Below are 20,893 nucleotides of genomic sequence, written 5' to 3' on the forward strand. Positions count from 1 at the left end.
TTTTACAGCTTCTGTGAACCTGAGACCTACATCCTTTACAACTTGAATTTCTTATATAATGTATTCTTTGAGAAATGATGACTGAATATTTGGCATAACCTGTTTTTTACTTCAAACTACATTTAATTAAATTTATCAGGAATGATATTCATTGATGTGAAAGTTATCGTAAAGGAAGATGTCATAAAAGAATATTTTATAAAATATTTCTTGAATATTAACTATATGTATAGAAATTTGTTATTTTAAAAAATTAACGTAAATGCAGCTCAGTGTTTTTTCCCATCAATGTTCTGAGAAATAGCTTGTTTTTGTAACAATTCATTTTATTGTATATTTCTCATGTAAATATTCCATAATTATTTTAATCATAATAATGCAACTCCAATAATTAAAGTAAGTTTTGCAAGAAAACATTAGTTTTCTTTTATAGCTTAAATAATAGTTTTACATAACATTATTTCTTATAAAATTTTATTGTGTTAAGATTTGATAATATTATTATCTATCTTTAGGTGATAAAGAATAGGAAAAAAGTTTGCCCAACTACAATACCATGTTAATTATAGAAATCTTTGCATTCATATATATATATCTATTAGCTGAACTTACATCCTTCCACAAAATTAATTCAAAATCACAGACCTAAATGTACAATGGAAATTTCTAGACCTTTTAGAAAATAATATAGGCTAAAACCTAGATAACCTTGGGTTTAATAATGCATACCCCAAAGGTATGATATATGAGAAAATAAAAAGAATTGAGAATCTGGAGGTTATTAATTTAAATTTTCTGCTCTATGTAGTATACTGTGAAGAGAATAATAAACAAGTCACAGGGTAGGAGAATATATTTGCCAACAACACATGTGATACAGGAATGTTGTCCAAAATATACAAAGAATTCTCAAATTTCAACAATAATTAATCAAACATACTGGTTGAAAAATGGATCAAAGACCATTACAGATACTCCCCAAAGATATTCAAATGACAAATATAGATAACAGAAGATGCTCCACGTCATATGCATTAAGAGTAATGCAAATTAAAATTGTATGTATGGGGAATATAAAAATAAAATTTATTAATAAAAAAAAAAAGAAAAATATTGAATTTTGTCATCTCCATATTTCCTTTTACTCTTGTTTTTGCTCTCTAAACTGAAATATTAGTTTATCATGTACTCTTTTGAAAGACATGTTAAGCAACAAATTAAAAAAAAAAAAAGAGTAATGCAAATTAAAATAAGGAGATACCATTACAAGCTTATTAAAAAGAACAAAATCTAGAACAGTGATGTCACCAAATGCTAGCAAGGTTGTAAAACAACAGGGATTCTCATTCATAGCTGGCAGAAATGCAAAATGGCATAGCTGCTTTGAAAGACTGGTTAGCAGTTTCTATAAAACTAAACAAAATCTTACTATAGCATCCTGTAGTTACATTCTTCGGCATCTTCCCAAAGGAGTTATAAACATAAATTTGTGTCCATATAAAAATCTGCACTTGGATGTTTATAGCAGCTTTATTCTTAACTCTAAACCTGGAAGCAAGCAAGATGTCCTTCAGTAGGTTAATGGATAAATAAGCAACCATTCACTTATATGCTATATCCAGACAGGGGAACATTTATATTTGTTATTTAGTGAAATATAACCAAGATGAAAATGCATACATTGTGCAGAAATGAAAAATGATGTAAAGAATATATAAAATAAAATATAAAAAAATTATAGAGAAATTTATAAAAGAAAAAAAAAAGAAATGAGCTATGAAGCCATAAGAATATATGGAGTAACCTCAATTACATATTACAGAGTGAAAGAATTCAATCTGAAAATATCAGAGTTGTGAGTGGTTAAGGGAAAGAGGGGATGTATACACAGAGAACAGAGAGTTTTTAGAGCAAGGAATATATTCCATATGATAGTGTAGTGCTAGATAACATCTGTCCAAATCCATAGCATAAACAATACCCATTTTGAACTCTAATGTAAACTATGGACCTTTGATGATGATGCTGTGTTAGCATAGGTTCATTTTTGGTAACAAGTATACCACTCTGGTCAGGAATGGTGATTATATAGGAGAGCATATCTGGGAAATCTTTTAATAATTTGCAGAATTTTGATGTGAACCTAAAGCTGCACATAAAAAGAGATATAGTCTATTAAAGCAAGTTCAAAAAATTACATTCAGGCAGAATGTACTGTATGAGAACTAGGAGATGATTAAAATAGAAATATGTAAAAGAAAAAAAAATAGATGAATAACATTCTGGTCCAGGGGTATAATGTAGTGCAAAGGCTGAAAGCAAAAGATAACATAACAATGCTGGAAAGCTATTTTCAGCCAGCCAACAGCTATGCAAGTGTGTTATTTGCCAAGCACATAGAGGTAAGGGTTATTTACAAAGGTCATGCTATTAACAAATGTTTGTAATCTATGCAAAGGTGTTATTGAAGATGTTTAGGCATGATCTGCAGTGTGACAAATGGATTTCAGGGACTCAAAACTAAAGCAAAATTACCAATCTGACATTTCAATAATCCCATTGAAGATGATGGTGTCATCATAGACTAATAGTGGACAAATTTGAAATATCTTTTGGAAATTAAATCCATAGAATTGCTGATAGATTAGATGATAAAAAGGAAAGAGTCAAAGGCAACTGGAAGTTTGGCTTTAGTTAAGTAGATGAGTTATATTACAGATATAGTTTACTTAGAAACGTACAGAAGGAAGAGCATGAATTGGATTAAAGATGTTTTCACTTTTAGTTATACTGAATGCATAACTGCTGTGAAATGTTCAGGTAAATATGTTGAATAGGAATTATGATATCTGGAACTTCAAATCTCCAAAAAGGTAACTGGAACCGAGATTTATACTTAGGTACACTCAGCTTATATGTGGTAAATAATAAATAAGTATAAAGATGTGATGCTCAGGGGGAGTGTAGAATGAATCCTGCCATTTGTGCTAGAAGTCCTCTTACCCCACATCTTTACGTGATTGGCTGTTTCCATCACTTAGGAATCAGTTTATTGTCACTCTTGCAGATGGACTACTCTCACCATCTTATTGAGTTGTCACACCTCAATCACTTGACTCTTTTAACATTTAATATCACCTTAAATTAACATCTTTACTTAAATCTTTCTTGACCTCTAGATGTGTTTTCCTTTAGAACTCATACCTTAATCACTGTCTTAGTGACAAATATTTATCAGTGGAATGAAGAAAAAATGGTTAGTGGGTGTTTGAGAAGAATAGTCAAGAAGAGAATTTTTAAGTAAGGATTAAATGGACCTGGAACACTGGAGTTAGTCACAAGAGTTGTGTTGATTCTTCCAATTTTATTATACTAGAGAATACCTGTGTGCTAAGATTGTGGGTACAGACTCAGTTGCTACTTTAATAGAACATACAGTCTCATGGAAACAACAGTCTTAGATGAAATAATTACAAATGTAATAAATACACCAAAATGTATATAAAAGATGTTATGGGAACAGATAAATGAGGGAGGTAATATTTGAGAAAGTGCTTATTTGATTAGAATATTGAGAACAGGAGCTAAAGGAATAAGTGCATGATGAATAGTCAGCAAGTTCATAAGAAATTTGTGCAAGTGGAAAGGGAGTGTTGATGCAGAGATGGATAAAGTTTTGAATTTTAGGAATAGTGGTAGGGGTACTTTTTCGAATGAAGGACTTGAGTATATTTAAATGTTAATGGAAAAAAAAAGTCAACATGATGGAAAGAAAGAGTTACTCCTTTATTGAAAGAGTGAAGTCTGAAGCATAAAACTGGGGTACAGAGATTGGTCTTGTGGAAACCACTGAGAAAGGGTTCAGGTAATTAAATTGGTGACAGAATTCAGAGGGTTCTTTTATGAGGCCTTTTATTTTCTTTTTGAAGTGACAGGGCCTTTTACTAAGAATGAATGAAATTCGGGAGTGGCTTGTCATATTTGAAAACTTGGAGAAAAGAGAACCACTGTAGAGAAATGCAAGAAAAAAAATAACAAGGAAACCTAGGAGGCTTGCTAGAATGTTTGGCCAGTGACCCAGCTGAAGTTGCTGTCTTTCATGTTACAATGTTTTCCCCAGCAGTTCACAACACAAAGATGGACATTTGCTTTAAGACATTCATTTCTCTTTCTTTAGTGAAAAATAATTCTCTTCACTCAATTCCACCCTAACTGCACCCCTACACCTGATCATGTGCCTTCCTATGTTCTCATAACACCTTCCATTTCCCCAGGTTTATATTTATAAACTTACTATAATTCCTATCTACTTATAGTTTATTATTATGGCCATTTCCAAAGTACCTATTATAATATGTAGCATAGTTACATTTTTTAAAAATTTATTTATTTATGCATACAAGAGCTGGGGTACAGGCCAGAGATGCAGGGGGGTGACAGGATTCACCAGAGACAGAATGGGGAACCGAACAGGCAGACTGACTGAAATACACTGCTGAGGGGAACAGCGGGCGAGACAGGAGAGGTCTGCTGGGCCATGTAAGTTGCTCCCTGGTGGTTCGGGGATTGAACTCATGCTGCAGAGGCTGTGCTTCATAGTGCGTTGTTTAACCCCTTACGCCACCAGGGAGGCCCAGCATAGTTATATTTTTGTACTAAATTTAAATAACAGTTCTCCCATTGATAAAATGTTCTACTTTAGGCATGTAACATAATCTCCCTCTAACATTGTATTACATTTATAAAACTTTGTGACATCCTTCTTGCCTAATTTCTCTGAAGGTTGGAAATAATATACATGATAATTGCTACAACTACTACAATGTATACTCTTCAAATAGAGGACTTTTTTTAATAGTATATAGTATGAATTAAGTATTTTGGTGACGCCCACCTTTGATTTGGTTCATTTCCTATCCCTTTCATGAATTTCAGTTGAAAGTTCTAGTTCAAAACAATATCACATTTAGATAGTTGGCATGTAGTTACAGTAAAAAAAAACAAAAAAATCATTCTGTTTGTCTGACTTCTGTGTATTGATGCTTACTGTATGGTAGGCCCAAACTTTATACTTTATACCCACTTTTTATCTCATTTGCATGAATGTGTAGTGGTTTTCTACTGGTTTTAGTGGTTTTCTACTGGTTTAAAATGAAACATAAAAAGCACTCCCTCACGTGTTAAAATATCAGTTTTTAATTTGTCCTTGTGGGAAAGAAGATAAAAATCTTTAAGTGGAAATTGTTATAAATGTTTATCCTACTTAACAGCTACACTCATGAATATAATTCATCAATCATAGCTGGTGAAAGCAATTGTGCAGTTGTCTGCAATTAACAGGACAAAAACAGTTGATGAATGTGCAACTGAATTAAAGTACTCCCTAGGACAGGCTGAAATTATAAACTGGATCATTTAAAGGAATCTAACAAAGGATCTTTATAATTAAAACAAAGCAAAGTTAATGGGATGTAAAATTGGCTATAATATCTTGGCAATAATAATTTGATTTTAAATTATTAAAATATGAATTGGACTACAAAGCTAATAGGAAAGACTTTTTTAAATTATGTAATTTGAGTGAGCTTTTGAAATAAATTAATCATTTGCGTAGAAAGCCTTTATCACTCTTTTGAAAGCATATAGGATATAATGAATGGGTATTCATACAAAAACAGGATATACTCTTGTTTCACAATGAATTTAAACTGAGTTTCACAAATTCCAATTTTTTAAATTATGTTTTTAAAATAGGAAAAAGTATATAACTTGCATTTCTTAAGTTTCTCAAAAGAAAAGCATACTGCATCCAGGTACAATTCTTTACTTATTATATGGACACAATATGAATGTCTCTTTTAACAAATGCTATTTAATAACTAGCAAATAAGTTTCAGTTTGCTTGAGTTTGTTTCATGTCTTTGATTTAGCAAAAATTATATTTAAAAAATAGTAACTTCCAAAACCTTAGAATAAGAAACTCTTTGCTTAGAGTAGAGACTAGTTCAATTTCAAACCAAGTGTCCCTAAAATTCAGAAATTCCTTCTCCATATTTCTCATATAAAACCTAATCTATACAATTTTTCTTACTAATCTGTTACTCATCTTATACAGGTAGTAAGTTAAGTATGCTGTTTTGTGAATAAATGACATAAAAAACTTGTGCTTTTACAGATTTCATTGTATAGATCTTAAACAGAATTGTTAATTTATAGACATACCTTAAGACATCAATGATAAGTAAAATGTTATTGATTAAACAATAAGATAAAGAAGTCCCATATATGGAACTACATCTCAAGCAATAGGGAAATATATTTTAGAATTAAGTGATCATAAATTTTATTTTATTATATTTTGAGCCAGGTTTAAGATATATCTCTATGTGCATATATATTTAGTTTTGTTCCCTGAGAAAAATTTATGTATGCTTTCCTCCTAGGCACTATTATTTTTTCAGTGAGATTTAAGTAATATTAATCTATAAAAACTCATAAAGAACTTGGGTTTCTTTATATTAAAAAACAAAAATGATATTTTAAGTGAAGGGTATCCTGTATTTCATTTTTTTAACATCTATGCTATATTCTCTTTTGTATTTCTTAGGGACATATTTTTTTTTGTTGCTGTTCTTAGTTTGCTTACTGAAAGAAAATGCCAGTTAAGATTCAGCTGCTCCATGTCTTTATTTTAAAAAGTTTGGTTTAGTTTTTATACCATTCTGATGGTATAAATCTGAATAGGCTCAACTTGCCAACAGAAGAGGCAAAAGAGCTGACCTTTGCGTTTGTGACTGCTGTGTTGTTTAAATAACAGATGCAGGTAGACATGAACTTACAGATTGCAGGGAGGCCTATGCTAACATAAAGGTATTTTGTATGATGTGACAAGTCCGAGATGCAATAAAGGTGAGAGGTGAAGGAATGGAATAGGTAAACAAGGTAAAGGAAGAATATAGTTATGGCCGTGGCCTCCCCGGTGGCGCAGCTGTTGAGCGCTGGGATGTGAAGCTGCCTGCAGCCTCTGTAGCACTGGTTCGATCCCCGGACTCTAGCGAGGGTCCCACATGTCACACAGACCTCTCCTGCCGAGCCCACTGCTCCCCTCAGCAGTGTACTTCCGTCCTTTGCCTGTTCTGCTCCTCGCTCTGGCTCTGGTGAATTCTCTCACCCTCCCGCGCTTCTGACTGTACCCAGTGCTTGTATAAATAAATAAATAAATAAATAAATAAATAAATAAATAAATAAATAAATAAATAAATAAATCTTTAAAAAAAAAAAGTATATATATATATATATAGTTATGGCCTGGACTGGGGAATTGGAGCATTGAGTTATATGTTGGTCATTTGCCTTGTTGGTAATGTGAGAAGACTAGGTAATTTTTACTGCTCAATTATTGTTGCATAGACTAACATTTACAAAACCAAAATACTTCTTTTGTAAGATGTATGTCAAAGTGCCACAGTTCAAGCTGGAAAAGTATAAAGAAAATTTTATATTTTTTAATTACAAATACCCCTATAATTATAAGACATGAAGAAAGCCATGAATAAATACTCATAAAATTCTCATTAGTTTTAGCAGTGACACAAATGCATTTTACATGTATTTGTAAAATACATTTATAATTGAGTATTAAGATTTAAATGTAGAAAAAATAAACAGTTTAAAATGTCACAGACAATCATGATTAAGTGCAAATGAATTATACTTAAAAAATTATAAATACTTTTGGAGAATGAGCTATTCCAGTGGAGAGTTATGATTAGAGTAATCTTATTTTAGGACAGGTGACCTAAACAAATTTAGAAAGAGAGTATAGGATCCAAAAATTTCATACATCAGTCCTAGTTTTTTGTGTTTATGAAAATTAAGAAATAGAACAACAGAAATTATCTTTACTCTTTATTATCTAATAAAACAAATTTGGCCATAATTGTATTTATTAAAATTATAGTCTGAGTTTTTTTGTTATTTAAATAATAAAAGTTTTCCTGAATTTTAAGTGATGTGCAATAATTTGCTTAATTAGTAGTGGTAATAGAGCTTATAACATTTATTTCTATATCATAATGGGTATTTAGCTTTAAGTAATTTTAGAATGCATTATTCAGACTTATGAATCAGACTTCCAGACAAACCATTATAGCAAAGTTTAGATTTTTTCATTCCTATCACGATGTTAATAAACAATGGACTTACTTAAGAACAGGGTTGATGGTAACAACATACTTAAATATTTATACAGAAACAATACCAATATACTCCAAGTCTCCAAGTTAGAAGAACAGCTAATGCTTTACATGTCATTTCATGAGACTCATCATCCTGCATCACCAAAAGCATTTCAAAAAAAACCAGTACTCAACATAAACCTAGGTACAGTAATCCTTAATAAAATTGACAAATCAAATATAGCACAATATGAAAGAATTTTATCAGAGATATTTATGTAAATAAATAATGCAAAATTGGTTTAATATTAAAAATATTCATCAATATGACATACCATACTAGTTAATAGACTAAAAGATAAAAAATATGAATATTGTATTAATTGTAGGAAAAACTTTTGAAAGAGTCAACATCTACTCATGATAAAACCTCTTCTTAAACTCACCCAGTATGCCAAACAGAATCTATAAAAACAGCTAACATTCTGTTTAGTGGTGAAAGATGAAATGACGTCCCCAGCTCAGAAATAAGACAATGATGTTTTCTCTCACCACATGTATTCAACAATGGACTGGAAGTCTTATCCAGTTCAGTTAGGCAAATAGAAAATTCTAAGATGTCTGAAAAAAATACCAGAAATAGTAAATAAATTTAGTACAGTCACAGGATATTAGATCAGTATCAAAATCAACTATAATAACATATATATGACATGAAGTATAAAGTTTAAAACATAATAGCATCAAAAACATGTACTACTCAGGGTGGTGCATAATAAAATATGTAAAAAATAGAAAATATTTCTACAATTTTTTTTAAATATACGCAGAAATGTACTGTGTTCATGAATCAGAAGACCTAGATGGTTAAGGTGTTAATTCTCCCCAGACTAATATAATCAGAATTCTAGCAGATCTTTATTTTGGTAGAACTTATCAGGCTGATTTTTAAATTTCTATGAAATTGCAAAGTATCTGTGGATAGCCAAAATAAATTGGAAAAGAGCAGAGTTGGAGGACTAGTGTGAAAATACCTAAGTGGATCAATGAAAAGGAAAATAAAATCTTACAACTCAATAATAAAATGACAAATTATGAAATACGAATTGGGTGAATAATTTGAAAAGACATTATACCAAAGAATTTATACAAATGGTCAATCAGCACATGAAAAGATACTCCACATCATTATTCATTTAGATAATGCGATTCAAAACTATAATGAAACAGTACTGCATACCTACTATAATACGTGTAATTTAATCGATTGGCAATACTAAGCATTAGTGCAGATGTGAAGCTTGCTATTGCAATGGTAAATTATATACTCACTTGGAAAACATATACTTACCATCTGACCCAGTAATTCCAAGTGTAGGTATTTTCTAGATGAAAATCTAGATCCATATTAAAAACATGGATGTGAATGTTCACAGCAGCTTTATTCATAATGGCCAACAACTAGAAATAACTCAAATATCCTTCAAGAGGTAAATGTATAAACTATATATGCTCTATCATTATACGGAATATTCCTCAGCAAAGATATGCTATATGATTTAATTTATGTAATGTTGTGGAAAAGACAAGATTATAGGGACAGAGACATTTTACTGCTTGCTGTAATGGCAAGGAATAGCATAAAGTAACATTTTGAGTCATGGGAATCTTGATTATAGGGATGTCTACCTGAAATATGCATTTTTCAAAACTTGTCAAACTGCATTTGAAGAGTTAATTTTATTACATGTAAACTACAACTCAATAAACCTGACTTATTTTTTAAAAACTATAGTAGTACTCTATTACTTATTAAATGCCAGCTTTGTAATGTGACCTTCCTTATATGACCACCTTTACTTCACCACACTGAATTAAGTGGCCTCCATTTATTCCCAGAATACCCTTAGATCATACTTACATTTCATTATAATTTACTACCACAGTAAATTCTTCTTGAGTGAATGAACACCTAATCCCTTTTCTCAGTCTGTGGAATGCCCTGCTAGAAGCCTCACCAAACTGATTATATTTTCCAAACAAGCCAAACAGAATTGCCAGTTTTTCTGACTTTGGGCAAGTTACCTACTCTCTCTAAGCCTTAGTTTTCTTCATATGTATAACTCTGTATATAATAAGCTGTCGAATGAGATAAGAATCAGATAAAATGATACCTATGATGTACTTAGTCCTGTAAGTAATAAATTCTCAATGTTATAGCACATTAATAAGGACATGAAAAATGGCATTTGCTTTTATTATTATTATTTAAGTGGCATTTGAATAGGGTTTTGAAGATAAAGGAAGCTGAGAAAAGTAGAATTACTTATATGTTCTTCCAGGAGTACTGATGGATATTCTAAGTTCTCACTATGAAAGTGTCCCTACTCCCTCATTGTCTATAGCACATTTTCTACAAAACTCTCATGCACACAGAAGTAATAGGGTAGAGTGGTAGTGATGGCCTACTCAGAGCATACTGTGCTACATACCAATCAAAACATCAAAGAGAAAGGCTGTTTATTATTTGTTCCCTCTCTTCTTTTCCAAAAGAAACGTATTTTACATTGCTTTATTCTCTAGTTTTTAGATTCCTGCTGGTAAATTCAGAAAAGAGGAATTACATATTTAGTCAAGAGAAAAGCTCTTATTGGGACTCATATTCATAGTATATGCAACACACTTTAGCAGGCTCTTTGAAAAGGAACTACATATTACTGAGGGAGCACAGAAGAGCACGGGGCAGTGACCAAAGAGACTTCCTAAATTACATGTTTCTTCATGGCGTTTTTGTCACTGTGCTATTATGCCTCATTTGCTCCCAAGGAATTGTCAGTTTTCTTTTTTTTTTTCTTCACACCATTAGTCCATATTTCTCCACTCCTTTTAGGAGAAATTATATGGAAAAAAAAATGACTTGTAGTAAGTATTCTTTCCTTTTGTCAGTGGCACATCTTGAGCCAGTTTGTCTCAACACAGACCCTATTCCATTACTTCTCAGACTTTACACGCCTATTATCATTGGCTTTTCTTCCCTTAGACATAACATCTTTCAGCTATTTATTTAGAATCCTATGATTTCAGACCAGAGCTTGATTATTTAACCTGGAGTTAAGCTTAAAAATAGCTTAACTCTTCAGACCACTATTTTTTGAAACTATTGACTATGAGCAAGTCAATTTTATGAGTCATTAACAATATTTGAAAAAATAGGAAATAATGTTAAAAAATAATTGGCTGTTGCCTATTGTTCAAATACATATTGTTCGTTGAGACATTTATTGTGTAGGTGTGTAGGATTATAATGTAAAATACATTTCTCATATTTTATTTTGAGGCACCATTTGAAAAACACTATTCTGTCTGTGTATCTTGAAGCAATCTTAATGTGTCCTATTCCAAGAGCAGTGATTTCAGAAGCCATATATACTATAGGATGGATAAGTTATCTAAATTATCCTAAAGGCAGTAGCTTGCTGAAATTACTCTTATGTGGAAGAGTCAAAAATATACACTATCACTGGGCCCTCCCTCGTGGCACAGGAGGTTAAGACTCAACCTATGAAGCTGTCCACAGCCTCTGCAGCACGAGTTTGATTCCCCAGCTGGCCAGGGAGCAACCCACATGGCGCAGCAGACCTCTCCTGACTTGCCCACTGCTCCCCTCAGAAGTGTACTTCGGTCAATCTACCTGTTCTGTTCCTCTCTCTATCTCTGGTGAATCCTCTTACCCACCACACCTCTGACCTGTACCCCAGCTCTTGTATGCATAAATAAATAAATCTTTAAAAAATATATACACTATCACTAAAGAGATTAAACAGGATTAAAGTGAGACATTTGCCATAAATTGACTTTTCTGGCCTATGTACAAGTGAAGAGTAACTCCCCATGTGTCTTCACCATAAAACTGAAGAGATACGACTTTTTTCATACAGTAACTGAACTAGTATTAGGATACCAGGAAACTAAAATAACTTTAGTCTAACATTTTAGTATAAGTATGTGTTCCTCATAATTTTTCTAATGTTTTTTCTAAGCTACTAAAGATGTTGTGACTATGCATCTGAATAAAGCCAACTAAGAAATCAAATACAGGCTTTATCATCATTCACAATGTGTTTTCTAACTCAGTGATCTTCAAATTTCAATGTGTGTCAGTAGCATAAGGGATGTTTATTAAACATGTAGGTGCTAGTCTCACCTCAGACTTTGGAATCAGAATCCCTGGGTGGAACTTTTAACATCACTATCGTTAGTATGTTCTATAGGTGATCAGTATCTTTAATGGATACCAAAATTTTAGTTTTATTACATTTATTTCAGTCATCTTGCCAGCTATGTAAAATTATCACCATCTTTACCGATGGCCAGCAACCAAAATATAGTCATACGCTAAGTAATTTTTTCATGTTGCTTTTAAATATAGCAGTTGCTTTTAAATATAGTAATTGCTTAGGTTCATGGTAGGTAAATGTAACATTCTATTTTTATGTATTTGGGGTTGTAAGATCTTTGAATCTACAAATATAAGTGATAAGAAAATGAAATGCTAATATGTGGATTCTTGTTTTTCATCTAACACAATTACTTAGTTCCTAAGCTTAACATGGGAAAAGGGAGGTTTTCAACTAGTGCTAATTCCCTCTCTTCACCCCTCCTTCTCTTTTGATGCCTGTTTACCTTCCACATCTAGTCCTCACATACCAATCTAAAACTTCAAAATTGTCCTTTCTGTTTATCTTCTTTTCTCTACTTTTCCCCAATGAAAATCTTAATTTCCATAGTGAATCTATTAGGAATCAAGTGTTGGTATGTATAAAGGATTTTCATATAATCAGTTGGCCTAAAGCCATGAATAATTGATAGATTTTATCCTATGTGAAAGATTTAGTATTTTAAGAGACTAAGTTTTTATAATATATATTTTCCCCTAACAACCATATGTAGAGATTTTTAAGTCTCTAGTGTCTGTTTTCCACATTCCTTTTGTCAGTATCAATAGAAAGACTCAAAATGTCCTACATTGACCACCACTCTTGGCCTAGTTTTCTAATCTTTACATTTTGCAACTTAAAAACTTGAGTGAAATGAATCACAGTTAAAAAAAATAGTTTGATTAATATTAAGTATAGTTCATCTAAACTTCCACACTAAATTACAAGCTTGGGTTATGAGTATTTAGAATTAGTTTGAAGTCCTACCACAGCCCGATACAGAACTCAAAAGATCTGCTAATTTTTTTTCCTAAGGAAAGATATCTAAAGATAACAAGTGTCTTAATATGTACTTTTCTAAAAAGTAAGCTACCATATTTGGGTGCTGAGTATATGAAAAAAAAATTGACAAGTATTCTCATGTACTCCTCATAACAGCCCTATGAGGTAAAATGTTTTCCCTGCTTAAAGAAAATGTGGTTTGGGGGAATTCAGGAAAATTAGTGTTAGAGATATATTTCTCAGGGACAACAAGGTGTTTTATTTTTAATCAGGTGAAGAATATTTCTTAGCACTAGATTGGTTCAAAATCAATAGACTCTGAAACTTGTGAAGTTTTTCCAAAGTTAATTTTGTATTTTAAAAATAAACACTTTGTTTTCCAAATTTTTAAAATGTCTTGAAGGACTTAACTCTGGAGTGGGGGGGAAATGTACTTTTCTGGGTCTACCACACACCACAATACAGTGGCACTAGCAGCCTTCCTTTTGAGATTTTAGGGCCAAAGGAGGTAACATCAAGTTGTGATATCTGTTCTTACACTATGGGCCATTTCACTTCCAGAGTCTATCTTCTTGACTGAATAAATTGGGATCTTACAATGTAATCTTATAGTTTGGGAGACACTTTTTCTCTAGTTTACTGTTTCTCCAGCAAAATAGTACACTTTCATATTCTAATTAGAAAACTAAAATTAGGACACAGAAAATTATCTGTATAAGTTCATAATGCTAATAAAAGTCAGAATTTAAATATAAAACTAATTCTTGATTTTGTCCCCTCATTCATCTATAGATGGTAGAAAACTAATTTGTCTAGCTTCACATACTGCTTTTTCTATTGATTTTTTCTTTCATCAAATTACAGAAATTAATTATTTAAAATTCAAGGTTTTAGAGTCTCAGGTCAAAGACAAACAACTGAAATTATAACTAACTGCATAAAATTGAATGGTTTCTAAATCATCAGAACTTGCCTTGTGACTATCTGTTCCATTTGGAAAGGAATGTTTTTTGTCTCATGGTTTTCCTATACCCATAACTCTGTTTTAGAACAGGAATGAATGAAAGAATAGGAGTGAACAGTGTTTACTTTTTCTATTTCTTTGGAGAAATAAACTTCCATTAGAAGATGAAGACCATTTCATTCACTTCCTACGATGTATACATGCTGCAAGAAGAAAATGTTCTGTAATAGATACTGCTAAGTTTTGTGATATTTTGATTTACCTAATTTTCTGTGATCTCACTGAATCATAGAACTCTATAGTGTTAAGAAGCTAATTTATCACTAAAATTATATTTATTTGCCTCTCCTCATTTATTCATTTGGTTATTTTTCCATTTTCCTTATGATATCGGTGAGTTCATATGTTATAACAGGCCCCGTGCAAAAATCATGTTGGCTACATGATAAATAAACATCATGCCTCATTTAATGATTTTCACAGTCTAAAAGAGGGAGAATTTGTACATAGAAAATAAAGGAAAAACATAAGCAATGTGATCCATATTAAAATGAATCCATATTAGGGCCTCCCTGGTGGCACAGGCAGTTGAGCGCAGCACTGTGAAGCTGTCCACAGCCTCTGCAGTGCTGGTTCCATCCCTGCGGCCTCGGAGCAACCCACATGGTGAGCAGACCTCTCCTGTCTTGCCCGCTGCTCTCCTCAGCAGCGTATTTCATCAGTCTGCTTGTTCTGTTCCCCGCTCTGTCTCTGGTGAATCCTCTCACCTTCCTGCGCATCTGGCCTGTACCCCGGCTTTAAAATAAATCTTAAAAAAAAAATGAATCCATATTAAAATGTCCAGAATACTTTTGAGAAATTGGGAGATTTTGCTGCTGTATTAGACGTGTTACAGATTACAAGAAGTAGAAATAGCATATTTAAAGGTTCTGTAATAGCATGACTTATTAAAGGAACTACAGATTTTTCTGGAACATAGGCTATGTTAAAATGGTAGCAAATTAGGTTAGAGAAGGCATCTATATATGTTTGACTGCTATTTTGTTGATTATAGATAAACATTTACATTTAAATATTAATGACAAGTGAAAATATATTGAAGGATGGAAGATTTACAAAAGGAGAAAAGTTAGGCAACCGTTGTCCTCATGAGAGATGATTGAGCAGTGTTAATGGAATAAACAGACTAAAATATTTTAAGGAAGTAAAATTGATAAAACTTGGTAGTTAATTTAGTAAAGGATGATCTCAAAGTCACATTCAGTGGATGGAAAAGTGAATGAATACTTATATAAAAGCTCAGTTACCTTACAATGTAGAACAGTCATGTCTTTAGTACACTCTTTGATGCATGGGTCTTACAGGTGGTAGAGAGGTTTTCCAGGGTCCCCCCTTCTAGCTATAAATTGCACCTCAAGAAGTAGGAATGCTCTCAGGTCATATTCCTAATAACGAAAAAGTGGAAACAACCCAAATGTCCATTAACTGAATGGGTAAATAGAATATGATATGAACATAAAATGGAATATTACTTTGTCTTAAAAACAAAGTACTCTGATATGTTTAACAGTGTGAATGAAACTGAAGAATATTCTAAGTGAAAGAGGGAGGAATGAACACAAGATAATATGGTGATGCTTCATAGGTGATACTATGAACTATGGGGTCTACAACGATGTAAGAAAAAAATTAATAGTAAAATATTTGTTAATAAGACTATTAATAAAACTATTGGGTAAAAGGGGTCAATTGACAGTAAGTGATAACAGTACTGGTGAACTTAATGAAATATATACAGGTGTTGATTTAAAATGATGCACACCTGAAATTTATACAAAGCTTAATGCAGTGTTACTTCAAAAAAATAACTTCTTAATTTTGAAAAAAAAATGTTATTAACATTAAATGTGAAAATCTTTATGATCATCTTAGAAGGTACAGATGCAGTGAATAGGATTCAACATTCTTGATTAAAAAATGTTCTTAGCAAACTATGACTAAAAGAAGATTTTCTTAATCTGAAAAAGAACACAGAAACCTGTGATTTATTTAGGAGCCATATAAACAGTCAAGAAAATCTGAGCAACAACATAATATACTTACACAGATAAATGTGTTGAGGAAGCAAGAGTGATCAACACAAAGTGCAATAGAGTAGTTAAAATGTGTGTATTTTACACACACACACATATACACACCAAATAAATATGTACCCAAATAAATATAAATATATTTCCAAATGAATATAGGGGGTTTTTTTGTTGTTGTTTTTAAGAAAAATTTTAAGTGACTGAGGTTAGGATAGTTGGACATTTCTGCCATCTCTGAAACCTGAGTAAAACAAATTGGCCGTGAAGAAAAAAATCACCAACCCCATCTTCTCTAAAATTTGGTTTTGTGAGTTTCCCCAAGAGTCCAAAAATTAGAAACTGAGAAGGGAGACAGAGGTCTTCATCTAGGGTTGCCTATTTTTTTCATCAAATGTAGCAGGAATTGCATGAAGATGTTGGTAAGAGTTAAAATAGGGACTTCTGCCTTGCAAGTTTGATAGGAAAACAGGTGTATCTGGACAATGAATGAAGAATTAAGAAAAGAGAAAGATTGAAGAAGTGGAAGTTAGAGAAAGTCAAAAGTTTTTGCTGAAGCCAGGGAGGGACTCAGTGACGAAGAGAAAGAACAGTTAGGCATAGGAGGTTGTGAAGAGAGGGTAGATTATTGGGGCTTAAAGATTTAAGAAGTCAAGCTGATTATAACCAGGAGAGTGGTTACCTGAAGTGAAGTGGAATTTGAAGATTCATTGTAGAGATTTCAGATCTGAAAATTTCAGGGAATTGTCGGCTACTGTGGTGAATGGTTTTCCACATGGATAATGATGTCACTCAGTCACTCAGAATGACAGTAAGCAGATGAGAAGATGCCTTCTCTGCATGGAAATAAAACAACGGCATTAGTTGATTATGTCTTAAGTTCAGAGATAGGAGAACAGACTTCCAGATAATTGATACAATTTCACTGGTGTTTGTGAAACAAGTATCTTTCCTACCCAACCCCCTTCTCTGCCATCAAGCCTCTTAACTTTGCCAATCCATCCTTTTGCTCTTGGGAATAGTACCTATTAACCAGCCAGACCCTGAGCTTCTGTCTTCCTGCTGTTTTCTGTTAATCTATTTAAGTTTCATAATCTGCACTAATTTGCACATATTAGATTTCTTTTCTGGCTTTCTTCAACCTTCATGTACTAGACAAAGCCATAAAACTGAGTACCAACATCTCACATCCTTTTTGAAGCCTTAGATATATAAAATATAGACCAATGATTTCATCAAAAGTTAATAAATTGCATTTATTATAGTCTTTCTTTAGCTTTCTTTTATTTTTCTAACTTTCTCAGCAATTGAGATTAAGACTCTGATTGTTTGACCTCTGTCATTATTTATAGAGGACATTAAGCCTTTTCCCCTAAGAATTACGGTTTCTAACAGATTTCCCTAATCTTTGCATTTTTTGAATAATTTATGTTTTTAATTCCTGTGATGAAAGTAGACAATATTCTCTCCAGTGACATGAGCAATTACTGCTGTACATTCCCAGGCGATGTCTCTCCTCCTATGCTGCCGTAGACAAGGTTTTAGTGGTGCTTCTGTTACACTGCCAGGAGTTCCTGCTGTCCCAGAGAGAGAGTTATTATTTAACTCAAATCTCATCATGGAGTAATTAAATCTATGTCAGACCAGGCATGGATTTTGGAAAGATTTCCATTGAAAGCTATCTTGGATTCAGTGCTACTCAATTTACATTTCAAATTTTAATATAGACCATTCACCAGTTTTTCTACAACATGCTATGAAGAATTTCATGAAGCGAATTACTCTGTATAGTTGGTATTTAGTAAATTAAAAAAGTTAAAGGGATGCTAAACCTATTCCATTCTGATTGAAATTTATGACAACTTTGGAAAGAAAAAAAATCATGATATATTTCAGTAATGAGCATTGAAAATAAAGAATGGCAATCTTGAAAATAGTCTTGTTTAAAATCTAGGGAAAGAAAAACTGGACCATGAATAAATGAGTGTCCAAAACAAATTTTAGAAAGACATAGGTAAAAGAACTGAAAATATGTCATAAATTTGCCCTCTAAGAGAAACCCAGCACATTTTAAAGTTAACTGTCATGTGTACTTTGATTTTTAAAAAAACAGTAATTGCTTTTTGCAAGAGAGTATTTGAAGATGTGAAAGTCATAATTATTGCTTATAATCATCAAAATCAAAAGAATTTTAAAATGCCATACAAAAACGGATGACAGAAGTAAACACAATTTGATAGTTTTAACTTTTGAAATACCATTTATTAATGAAGATGAAATGTAAAATAAGGAATTACTGGAATAATAAGAATCATGAACTGAGGTAAAATCTATAATTTTTCTAAGCCTTGTTTTTCATGTGTATAAAAATGAATAATATGAGATATACCTAAGTGTTCTTGTAAGAATGCCTATGTGTAAACTACCTAGTTTATTGCCTAGAAATAAATGGTGTTGTGCTAGTAAGATTATTAATATCATTTTCATCTATCAGCATCAAGTTGCTAAAACCAGCAACCATTTTAATTGTTTCTTTTAATCGCTCATGATACTCACGGTTTGAGCTGTGATAAGCATTTTTTTTGCTTCATGTGGTCTGATCTGGTACTGAAGTTACCTGCAAGACTGACTGGGCAGGAGAACTCCCTCAAGACTTGGGAGATTGAGCACCTTTGTTCTCCTCCTGGAGGCTCGCCACCTGACATGAGCTTCTCTCAGCATCACAGCAGATTCTAGAAGAAAGTTCCATGAAAGAAGGGGAAAAGTTGTAAGGCACTTTATGCCCTTTCTCAGCAGTCATAGAACATCACATCTGTTGCTTTGTGTTGGTCATAAGAAGTGACCAAGTATATTTAAGGGAGAAAACAAACAAAAAGCCCTTTATGGTGGATCCTTAACAAAATCACACAGTAAAAGGGTTTATAGCTTAGGAGATATTCTGTGGCCATCGTTTAAAATAACCTTCTGGGGCCTCCCCTGGTGGCGCTGCAGTTGAGCACTGGGCTGCGAAGCTGCCCGCAGCCTCTTCAGGGCCGGTTCTATCACCGGCCACTGGTGAGGGTCCCACATGGCGTGACACACCTCTCCTGCCATGCCCGCTGCTCCCCTCAGCAGTGTATTTCGTCAGTCTGCCTGTTCTGTTCTCCGCTCTGGCTCTGGTGAATTCTCTCACCCTCCCGCACTTCTGACTGTACCCAGTGCTTGTATAAATAAATAAATAAATCTTTAAAAAAATAAAAAATAAAATAACCTTCTGCTCCATGCTACAGAAGAAGTATAAAGAATCCTCCCTGTGTGTACCTATGAAAAGCTCTCCAACATGTATTACTAAGTGGGAAAAACTAGATACAGAGAAAACTGTATAATATACTAGGTGTTACAAAGAACAGAAAAGAATATATTTGCATTTTGTTTAATATATGGTATCTTAAAAGTTTGAAAACTTATGCAAGAGACTAAATAATGAATGCCTGTTGAGGTTTTAAATCAGGTGAAAAGGGGTTATTGTGCAAAGCTTTTTACCTTATATTTTATTGCATTTTTAAAAATCAACTTGAATGTTCTAATAATTTTTATTATTAAAAAGTTTTCCCCATGGTTACATTTTCTAAACTTTATTTCCTTGCAGCATCATCTTAGAATTTAGAATTTTACCATTTAAATGAAATTTAAATGGCATTTACTTCTATCTCTGCATTGATTCAAGTACTAATCTACACATTTCCTAATAGTCATCTAGCTAATGTGTGAAAATTTACTTCCAAGACAGTAAATTCTGTAGTTTTAGCCATCTTTAAATAATTTGTCAAATGGCTTTAATTTTTATTTCATCAGCTAACTTTATTTACCCAAATAATTCCCAACATATACTGTACTTAATTAACAATATTGCTGTACCAGTTTTATAGCATATTTCTGTTACAAATGTATAGTGTCAGCAAGACCCAGGGCAGGTTCTCTATTGATTTGGGAGACAGGTAAAGGAGAGTACTGGAGCCCTCAGTTGCTTTTTCAGGCTTTAATGTTCTTCTACACCAACTGTTATGGGGAAACCCCACAGGCTGGCAAGGCCTAGGGGTGGCTAGGAGACTGGCAGGACTCCCAGCCCCTGGTGAATCTTTACTCTTTGGGACCTCTCTCTCATAGGTGTTCCACCATTCCATTTTCTGCCATCATATAGCCTCAGCCTCCAGGCTGTCCACCATCAGGCATGCGTTTCCAGCCCATGCTTCCAAGCATCTCCTGCATTAGTACAATCAAGGCTGCTGGTGATAGCCACAGCCAGCTGCGTAAAATTCTGACCAATCTTTATTTATCCTACAAACTATCATTGAATTATATCATTACAATTTTATAATATACCTTTATCTAAAATTTGTTCATAATTAATGCTTGAAATACTGAAATTTGGTTGTTGAACAGCGTTGAATTAATCAAAATTATTAA

The 20,893-nt window shown here is 32.8% G+C and overlaps 1 protein-coding gene across 11 annotated transcripts in view; it reads left to right on the forward strand.

Moving 5' to 3' along the window:
* NBEA (neurobeachin) overlaps window positions 1-20,893 on the forward strand; it is a 575,782-nt gene that overhangs the window by 254,192 nt on the left and 300,697 nt on the right. The window lies entirely within an intron of this gene.

Source organism: Talpa occidentalis, unplaced genomic scaffold, assembly GCF_014898055.3.
Source record: "Talpa occidentalis isolate TD23 unplaced genomic scaffold, MPIMG_talOcc4v2.1 talOcc4.5, whole genome shotgun sequence".
Classification (NCBI taxonomy): Eukaryota; Metazoa; Chordata; class Mammalia; order Eulipotyphla; family Talpidae; genus Talpa; species Talpa occidentalis.